This window comes from Electrona antarctica (genome assembly GCF_951216825.1).
Source record: "Electrona antarctica genome assembly, chromosome: 17".
NCBI classification, from domain to species: Eukaryota; Metazoa; Chordata; class Actinopteri; order Myctophiformes; family Myctophidae; genus Electrona; species Electrona antarctica.
In genome coordinates this window covers 39,278,298-39,288,880 of record NC_136798.1, presented here as the reverse complement: position 1 = coordinate 39,288,880, position 10,583 = coordinate 39,278,298, and positions in this window count along the sequence as shown.

The following is a 10,583-nucleotide window of genomic DNA, read 5'->3' as shown; positions in this document are numbered from 1 at the left end:
TGTTAGTTAAGAGCTATGTACATTACATGGACTATGGACTATTTACATTTTAGGAACCTAGTGTTGACTATCATGTTATTTCTTTGTGCTCCTAGACATCCTGCACATGGTTGTGTGTAAAGAGGAAGTTTCTCCTGAACAGGAGCGGAGCCCCAGTCTCCTCCAGGAGGAACCAGAGCCTCCATACATTAAAGATGAACAGGAGGAACTACTTCAAAGACCAAAGGAGCCTGTTGGGTCAATGTTGACCATACTACCAGTGAAAAGTGAAGTTGATGAATACATCTCTTCACACTGCTATGAAATTGAAGTTGAAGTTGAATCTGACACTGAAGTCATTAATGACAGTAGTTTTTGGGGGGAGACAAGTGGAGGTGTCCACTCCGGAGAAAAACCTTTCCAGTGTAAACATTGTGACAAGAGTTTCAAAGTTTCAAGTACTCTGAAGAGACACCAGCATATCCACACTGGAGAAAAACATTTCCATTGTAAACATTGTGACAAGAGTTTCTCACAGTCAAGTAGTCTGAAGACACACCAGTATGTCCACACTGGAGAAAAACCTTTTCAGTGTAAACATTGTGACAAGAGTTTCAATCGGTCAGGTCAACTACAGAAACATCAGCATGTACACACTGGAGAAAAACATTTCCATTGTAAACATTGTGACAAGAGTTTCTCACAGTCAAGTAGTCTGAAGACACACCAGTATGTCCACACTGGAGAAAAACCTTTTCAGTGTAAACGTTGTGACAAGAGTTTCAATCGGTCAAGTAATCTGAAGACACACCAGCGTGTCCACACTGGAGAAAAACCTTTTCAGTGTAAAAATTGTAACAAGAGTTTCAGTGATTCAAGTCATTTGAAGAGACATCAGCATGTCCACACTGGAGAAAAACCTTTTCAGTGTAAACATTGTGACAAGAGTTTCATTGATTCAAGTAATCTGAAGAGACACCAGCATATCCACACTGGAGAAAAACATTTCCATTGTAAACATTGTGACAAGAGTTTTTCACAGTCAAGTAGTCTGAAGACACACCAGCATGTCCACACTGGAGAAAAACCTTTTCAGTGTAAACATTGTGACAAGAGTTTCAATCGGTCAAGTAATCTGAAGACACACCAGCGTGTCCACACTGGAGAAAAACCTTTTCAGTGTAAAAATTGTAACAAGAGTTTCAATTTTTCAAGTAATCTGAAGAAACATCAGCATGTCCACACATCTGAAGACACACCAGCGTGTCCACACTGGAGAACAACGTTTCCAGTGTAAACTGTAACAAAAGTTTAAATTAGTCTCAAGAGACACCATATTGTCCACACTAGAGAAAGACCTTTGCAATGTATGACACAAGCAGTGGTGTAGGCCTAATGGTGTTTTTTGAGGTGCACTAGCCCCTCCTATATCCAGCTTTTAGTGTATGTTCACAAATGTGTCCTACACAAACGTTAAATTCCCATTGACAATGATTTGAGAATTTTACGTCAAAGTGTCTGTGCAAATAGGCATAGTCCCTATCAGGTGCGTAGTGTGGATTAAATTATTGACTGGGAAAATTTGCATGCACAGGGGGTGAATGGCTGTCAATGTATGCTATCTTTTGTTGTTTTTGTTGTTTTTTCGCCACCGTTTATCAGAAGCTAGAATGGGCCAGCTCTAAATAGACGGGTCCATGGCCCAATGGAGAATATGCCTCTGGTGTCTATTTTCCGTAATGATGATGTACGATAAGAGCACCCCTCACTTCACACGGGTGTGATTTCCTTTTTTTCCCGGTACCATGGCACGCGCACACACACGCCTACTGTACATGTGCGCACAGAACAGATAATATCCTAAACCTAGTAGTGTTTATAGTGTATGAGAGTTTTAGATACACAAACACAAAAGTAGACTTAAAATAATCTGACAATTTATTTACTGCAGTAGCGAAACTAAAAAGCTTTCTTTGGACGAATCTGTTCTTCACTGGAGGAGGAGGCATCAGGCATTGTTGTGTCATTGCATGTCGCATTTTGGCTATTTTTGGTGTTTTTTATTTATGCTATAAATGACCAGGTAAACATGAATTGTATGGGGTAGAACAGCTTTTCTGGACTTTTACAGTTTTTATTTTTGTATTTTTTTTGTTTTGCATGGTTTAATGTCATTGTGTTGTGCTCTATTAGATCGCCAATGGGGTGCTATTTCTATGTTGCTTAATAAAAATCAGTTAACTGAGAAAAACAAACCGTTGCATGTGTGGCAGGATGGACGTGCGATGACACGGCCCATCTCCCACCCCTGTTTGTGGATGGATTCGTGCCACCGCCACCCTCCGCCCACTGATTAGTGGGTTGATTTGTAGCACGTTATAAGGCGGCGCATCTTCCGGGTGCATCAGCTGTCTGTCTCTGCTCTGCTGGTGGGTGCCACACCACACTCTCCACGGTTGGGAGTTGTTCGTAAGCCACTGAAGTGGGTCATTCTAAACCAACACTGTCCCGTCGGGTGACAGTGTGGTTGGTTTGCATGTCGGTGCAGCCTCGGGGCTACATTGACTCACTCCTCTTGGAGTCCCAGTGCTTGAACTTGGTGCTTGAACTTGGTGAAACTTCACCACGACACGGTCGTCTTGAACGTCCGCTTACCTGGTCTGCCGTGGTGGACACGACGGTGCGTGTCGCCTTCGTTAAAGCGGCCCGACACATACTGCTGCTTTGTTGGGAGTTGGTTATGAGGTACAAAGCCGCCTCGTTCCACACACTCCTCTTCCCTGGTGTACGAGCAACTATACTGACGTTTTATTGTCACCAGAGTTTTGATGTAGGCTATGCTGCATTCATTGCTGCCTGCCTGGTTTGTCAATTTCTGTTTAGGCTATTTTAATATAACTCCGCTCCTAGGCTGAGTCTCTCACCTCAACTCACCAATGAGACTGATTTACCTTGTTGACTGTTATACTGTTTAACTGCCTTGTATATTTATACTCAGATCATCCTGTCACACATCCTGCCAATGGTGTGTGTGTGTGTGTGTGTGTGTGTGTGTGTGTGTGTGTGTGTGTGTGTGTGTGTGTGTGTGTGTGTGTGTGTGTGTGTGTGTGTGTGTGTGTGCGCGCGCAGTGTCTACTATTGTCTATTGACAAAGAATACTTGCGTGGCCTATACTAACGGCACGTATAAAGCATTTAGGCTAAAAGGACACAAAACATGTTTTAATGATTCAAATTAAATATTTGTTCTACCACCATATTCATTTGTTGGGTAATATAACTAATTAAGGTTACCTTTTAAAATATTGATTTTGGTTTACAGAACCACCTGTGACAACTTATTTACTTACTGATTGTTAGTTAAGAGCTATGTACAGTACATGGACTATGCATTTTAGGAACCTAGTGTTGACTATCATGTTATTTATTTGTGCTCCTAGACATCCTGCACATGGTTGTGTGTAAAGAGGAAGTTTCTCCTGAACTGGAGCGGAGCCCCAGTCTCCTCCAGGAGGAACCAGAGCCTCCACACATTAAAGATGAACAGGAGGAACTACTTCAAAGACCAGAGGAGCCTGTTGGGTCAATGTTGACCGTACTAGCAGTGAAAAGTGAAGTTGATGAAGACATCTCTTCACACTGCTATGAAATTGAAGTTTATGTTGAATCTGACACTGAAGTCATTAATGACAGTAGCTTTTGGGGGGAGACAAGTGGAGGTGTCCACTCCGGAGAAAAACCTTTCCAGTGTAAACATTGTGACAAGAGTTTCACCCGGTCAGGTAACCTGAAGAAACATCAGCATGTGCACACTGGAGAAAAACCTTTCCAATGTAAACATTGTGACAAGAGTTTCAATGATTCAAGTAATCTTAAGAGACACCAGCTTGTCCACACTGGAGAAAAAACATTTCACTGTAAACATTGTGACAAGAGTTTCTCACAGTCAAGTAGTCTGAAGAAACACCAGTGTGTCCACAATGGAGAAAAACCTTTCTGCTGTACACATTGTGACAAGAGTTTCACCCGGTCAGATAACCTGAAGAAACATCAGCATGTACACCTTGGAGAAAAACCTTTCCACTGTAAAAATTGTAACTAGAGTTTCAATGATTCAAGTAATCTGAAGACACACCAGCTTGTCCACACTGGAGGAAAAAAACACTTTAAATATTGTTACAAGAGTTTCAGTCGGTCATATGATCTGAAGAAACACCAGCGTGTCCACACACTGGAGAAGAACGTTTTCAGTGTAAACTGTACCACGAGTTTCAGCCATTCAATCGGTCTCAAGAGACACCAGATTGCCCAGCTCCTGTGAGAGCCCGTATCTTTAACTCTAGGTCTGCTATTGCTTTTAGTGAGGCCTTCACAGCTTCTTCTCATCCTCCCCTTACTGAGCAGCCAGATATTGATGGATTGGTTACAATATTTAACAGTAACTGCACCTCCATTTTAGATTCCATTGCTCCCTTCAAAATAAAAACGCCTAAGCTAAATAAACAACCCTGGCTCAATGACCATACCCGTTCACTGAAGAGAGATTGTAGAAGAGTGGAACGCAGCTGGAAAACAAACCAACTGCACTCATCACTCATCAACCTTAAAGAGCTGATGGGAAGATATCAGAGGGCCGTAAATCAAGCCAAATCAAATTATTACTCAAACATCATCTCTAGTAACAGCAATAACCCCAGGACCCTATTTAAAATAATGAACTCTGTTACCTCACCCCCTACTATTACACACATTGATCCATCTCCGGACAATTTCCTAACATTCTTTATTAATAAAATTGAAACTATTCGGCTCCAAATACCATCTTCCATTCCTGAAAACTCAATGCCACCCAGTACTCCTTCCCCACTTAATAAATTTGAACCCATTACTGTCCCACTTATTATCAGTACAATCTCACAGATTAAATCATCATCCTCCCAATTTGACATAATTCCCACACATTTCCTTAAGGAAATCTCCATTTCACTAGCACCAACTATCCTCTCTATAATAAATAACTCTTTGGTTTCTGGTTTATTTCCCTCCTCATTTAAGCATGCCCTAGTTCAACCCCTTCTTAAAAAACCCAGCCTTGACCCCCATCTCCCTAATAATTATCGTCCAATCTCAAAATTGTCCTTTCTGTCTAAACTTCTTGAAAAACTTATATCCACACAGCTCATTGATCATTTACAGCACAATAATCTTTTTGAGACTTTCCAATCCGGTTTTAGATCCCTCCATAGCACTGAGGGTTAGTTAAAATCACCAATGATCTGCTCATGACTCGACGCCGGTGCCTCCTCCATCCTGGTCCTTCTGGATCTTAGTGCGGCCTACGGTGGTTCACACGGTTCTGGTGAATCGCCTGGAGTCATGGGCGGGTCTTGGTGGCAGTGTTCTTCAACTATTCCGCTCCTACCTTTCAGGCAGAACTATGTCTGTTGTTGTTGGAAATGCCACCTCTCCATCAGCCCAGCTCACCTGCGGTGTCCCACAAGGGTCCATACTGGGTCCTTTATTATTTTCTGTTTATATGCTCCCCCTTGGTCATATCAATCGCAAATATAACATTCAATTCCACTGCTATGGTGACGACACCCAGCTCTATCTCCCACTCAAAACCTCTGACCCTAGCTCCCTTTCCTCCCTTAAAGCCTGCTTGGCAGACATTTAATCCTGGATGGCTCAAAATGTCCTGCAGTTGAACTCTGACAAAACAGAATTAATTATTTTTGGTCTTATTGTGACGGGGGTCAACTGTTCTTTTCCTTTCTTTTTTCTGTTGCATAATGGCCTTATTATTTACCTGTTAATCGGTAATATATTGTTTTCCCTTGTGTCATTTATATTACTGTCTCAATGTGTTGTGTGATATCATATAATGGTTGTGTTCTTGAACGTCCCCTTTAAGCCCTTAATTACCTGACCAGTGCCAGCCCTGTCAATGAGTGGGGTGGAGCTCCATTGACTATAAATGGGGCCAGAGAATTCATTCAAGGAGGACAGTAAAGGGAGAGGGCCTGGAGAAGTGGGTCTGTTGTGTGCGGATGATAGGACCAAGGAGGAGACAGCTCCCAGGCTAAGCCATGGAGCCTACTGGCTTGCGTGGCTGTTCATGGGACGTGATCGAGGGACAGGAGGAGTTGTGCAACTAACCAAGGATCTGGACTGGCAGACGAGACAGTGACAGAGGGGAAGCCAAATCACCGCAGCAGAGGGGCTAAGTTGCGACTTGCCCCTCTCCAAGCTAATTACCCCCTCTGTGTCCTTCAAGTTGACCTTGACAACATATACTGTCTGTAGCTGTCATTGTGGAGTGAGGTTATTGGGAATGGATGAACTGGCGGTGTGTCCATTGTGTGTTCACAGTGATGCTGAGAAGAACAGAAGACTAGAAGTTCCCTCGACACAACCTGGCTGCCAATAAACGAATTACCCCCCCCCCCCCTTGCAAGTTGCACATTTTGATAACTATGTTTTAAGAGTTGTTTATTGTTTTGGTTGTTTTGTTAGTTTGTTTATAGGATATAGGTAGGTTAGGCTTTTAGATATTTATATTGTATTTTTAATCAGCCATCTTAGAGTGCCCCTATGTATAGGACTAATAAAATCCATATTGTTTTGTACCTACAGTACCTTAGAACCGTTTCTGTTTCAGTTATTCCTGGGTTTCATATGTTTAAATGCTCTTTTACCTGGTATAAGACTAGAACCTGTGTGCATCTTTATATCGAAGTTGAGAATGTTATGCAGAGGACCATCCTCGTTAAAAAAGGTGGCGTAGTGGCAAACAACCAGCTTTATTGGGTTTCACGATTATGCACCCTGCACTTTTAACAGTGCACCTCAAATATATATATTGTGTTCCTCATGAAGTAATTCAATTCAAGTTCTATGTGACTCTAATCGGCCCAGGTCACACTCTCAGTTTAAACACCACCTTCATAGACAGTCTTGGCCCCCTGGCATCAAATGTGACCTCTGTTGCGAGAAACCTGGGTGTCCAGTTTGACTCGGAACTCCGTTTTGAATGCCAAATAAAAAAGGTAGTACAGACCTGCTTTATGCACCTCAGAAACATCTACAAGATCAAATCTTTCCTCTCTTCGGATAACCTCAAAACTGTTGTCAATGCCCTGGTCTATTCTCGTTTGGATTACTGCAATGCCCTGTATTCTGGTCTCAGTCAAAACCTCATTCACCGCCTACAGCTGGTACAAAATGCGGCCGCTAGGCTCATCACAGGCACCAGGAGATCATCACAGGCACCAGGAGATCATCACAGGCACCAGGAGATATGAACATATAACTCCGGTCTTGGCTGCACTTCATTGGTTGCCAGTATCCTTTCGCATTGATTTTAAGATTGTATTATTAACTTTTAAAGCTCTTAATGGTCTAGCGCCTAGCTACTTATGCAACATGGTTGAATTTGATGTGCCACCACGTATCTTAAGGTCATCGGGTCAAGGTCTACTGAAGGTGGTCACTAAAAAGGATCGGGCTTTTGTGGTTAAGGCCCCAAGGCTCTGGAATAGCCTACCAGAGGAGCTGAGACTAACCCAGTCTCTAACACATTTTAAAACCCTCCTAAAGACCCATTTTTATAGAATAGCCTTTGCATCTCCCTGATTTTTATCTGTGTTTGTTATTTTGCATTTTCTATTGTTATTTCTTTTGCACCTGTGGTGTATTCTGTTATTGTTGTCTGACTGTTCAAAGCACTTTGTAACTTTGTTTAAAAAAGTGCTATATAAATAAAGTTGTATTATTATTATTATTATTATTATTGTCCACACTAGAGAAAGGCCTTTTGCTATGTAGACATTGTGACACGAGCAGTGGTGTAGGCCTAATGGTTTCTTTTTGGGGGGGGTTGTACCATGGCACGCCTATACGCACAGAACAGCCGATATTCTAAAGCTAGTATAGTGTTTAGAATGTATGAGAGTTTTAGATACACAAAAGTAGACTTAAAAAAACAACTTATTTACTGCGCTGCATCATTGCGTCATTGCATGCAGAACATGCACACGCGTGCACCATTCTGTTCCATACCTGTGCGTGCACGTCAATTTGTTTTTGGTACCATGCCGTTATAATGCCTTCTACGAGCATGACACCACTGGACACGAGTTTAGGTCATTCAGGTGACCTGAATAGACGCCAGCGTCTCCGAACTGTAGAAAACTGAGTTTTAATCAGTTAAGTGCTCTGAAATGACATCCGTGTATTCACATCCGGGGGGAGGGATTAGCTCGCTGGGAGGATAGAAATGTAACGGCTGTATGTTGACAGTGAGTTCTACAGACAATCAAGCGAAAATATTATGGATATTTCTACGGATCTTGACAAAAGAGTCCTCCATTAGGATTTTGTGGGAGAAGTTGGAGACTTTCCAGCTTTTTTGTGTTAACGACAACCATTTCTGTTGACTTCTTTTTGTCTAGTGGATGCTATTGCAGTGGTCACATGTATTGGTTCTAATTTTGGTCTTATATATTTATGCTATAATTTACCAGGTAAACCATATGAATTGCATGGGGTAGAACAGTTTTCCTGTACTTGTACAGTTTTCATTTTTTGTATGGTTTAATGTAATTTTGTTGTGTTCTATTAGATCGCCAATGGGTCGCTATTTCTATGTTACTTATTATCCAGAAACTATAGTAAAATACGCACATCAAAGCCAGCATGGCAGCTGCGCAGCTGACACAGGAATTGGAGAACATCTCAAACTGGCTAGAGTCGTCACAATTAACTTTAAATGTACAAAAAAACAGTTTCAATGTGTATCTCCAGCCGCAGCAGGCCTGCTGCGGATACCTTTGAGGTACGCATCAAAAATGAAACTCTTGCTGAAATGAGTGAAGTAAAATACTTAAAAAACTTAAAATTTGAAAAACAGGTAAAGCATATGCAAGAAGGTTAAACCAAATCTAAATTGTTTTCGTCATATTAGAAGGGACTTATCAGCTAAAACTGCACAGCTGTACATGCATGCTATGATTTTCTCACACCTAGCATACAGCATTACAACATGGTCGCAATCCTCTCAAACTGTCTTAAAACCAATAACATCAATATACAAACAGGCTATAACAATCATGGATCAAAAACCGATGAGATGGCACCTCTGTGGTATCTTAAAAAAACAACCTTTTTACTTTTGAAAATTTGTGTTTTTTTCTACTATCAAATTGTTTCACCTTTGTTCTCTGGACTGGTTGATAGACTTCCGAGCTCTGGTAGAGCAACCACACAAGCCTCAACAAGTGGTAACTGTATTGTTCCCAGGTGTAACAACTCATTCGGACAGTCTGCCTTCTCAGTAAAGGGAGCAAACCTATGGAACTCTGCCTACGGTTCTAAAACTAGAGGCGGATGGTAACGTGTTCTACAGAGGACAAACTATGGTTGAAATCAAATCAACTGTGTTCACATGTATAGCTTGACTGGTTACTTGAGTGATTATGTTTACTTGTGTATTGGAGATTATATGTAATGGGTATTGTACTTTGCTGTAAATATTATTAGAATGTATATTTTTTCGTATTTGATTGGGTGTTTTTTTAACTATAGTGTCACTGTATTTTTTAGAAAAGTCTCCTGTGGACAAGTGGTGAAAACTAGCACATGTGCTAACACACTGTAAACGATGCATCTACAATTTGTACAACTGTGCAATGAGCAATGCAATTGTTATGTCCATATCAAATAAATAAACATAAACATAAATGTCAACGACGACACAACGCACAGAAGTCACTTCTGGTCAGACAAAGGAGGAGCCAGGCCCCGAGGAAACCCACAGTGTTCCAGTGTCTACAGCCTTACTTCCAAATCAGAGCTCATATATGAATTGATCGAATACTTTATCCGTCAAAAAAATTAAACAGCACAGAGGTACAGTAAAGCATTTAGGCTAAAAGGACACAAAACATGTTTTAATGATTACAATTAAATATTTGTTCTACCAACATACTAACTAATTAAGGTTACCTTTTAAAATATAGATTTTTGTTTACAGAACCACCTGTTACAACTTGTACTTATTTACTAACTGTCTTGTTAGTAAGAGCTACAGTATGTACATGGACTATGGCAAATTTGATTTACATTTTAGGAACCTAGTGTTGACCATCATGTTATTTCTTTGTACTCCTAGACATCCTGCACATGGTTGTGTGTAAAGAGGAAGTTTCTCCTGAACAGGAGCGGAGCCCCAGCCTCCTCCAGGAGGAACCAGAGCCTCCACACATTAAAGATGAACAGGAGGAACTACTTCAAAGACCAGAGGAGCCTGTTGGGTCAATGTTTACACTTTCCAGTGTAAACATTGTGACAAGAGTTTATCTCAGTCAGGTAACCTGAATAAACATCAGCATGTACACACTGGAGAAAAACCTTTCCAATGTAAAAATTGTAACAAGAGTTTCAATGATTCAAGTAATCTGAAGAGACACCAGCGTATCCACACTGGAGAAAAAACATTTCACTGTAAACATTGTTCCAAGTGTTTCAGTCGGTCATGTGGAGATCGATTACAATTACGATTGTTTGTAATCAATCTTGTGAGATGATAAGAACAAACATTAGATT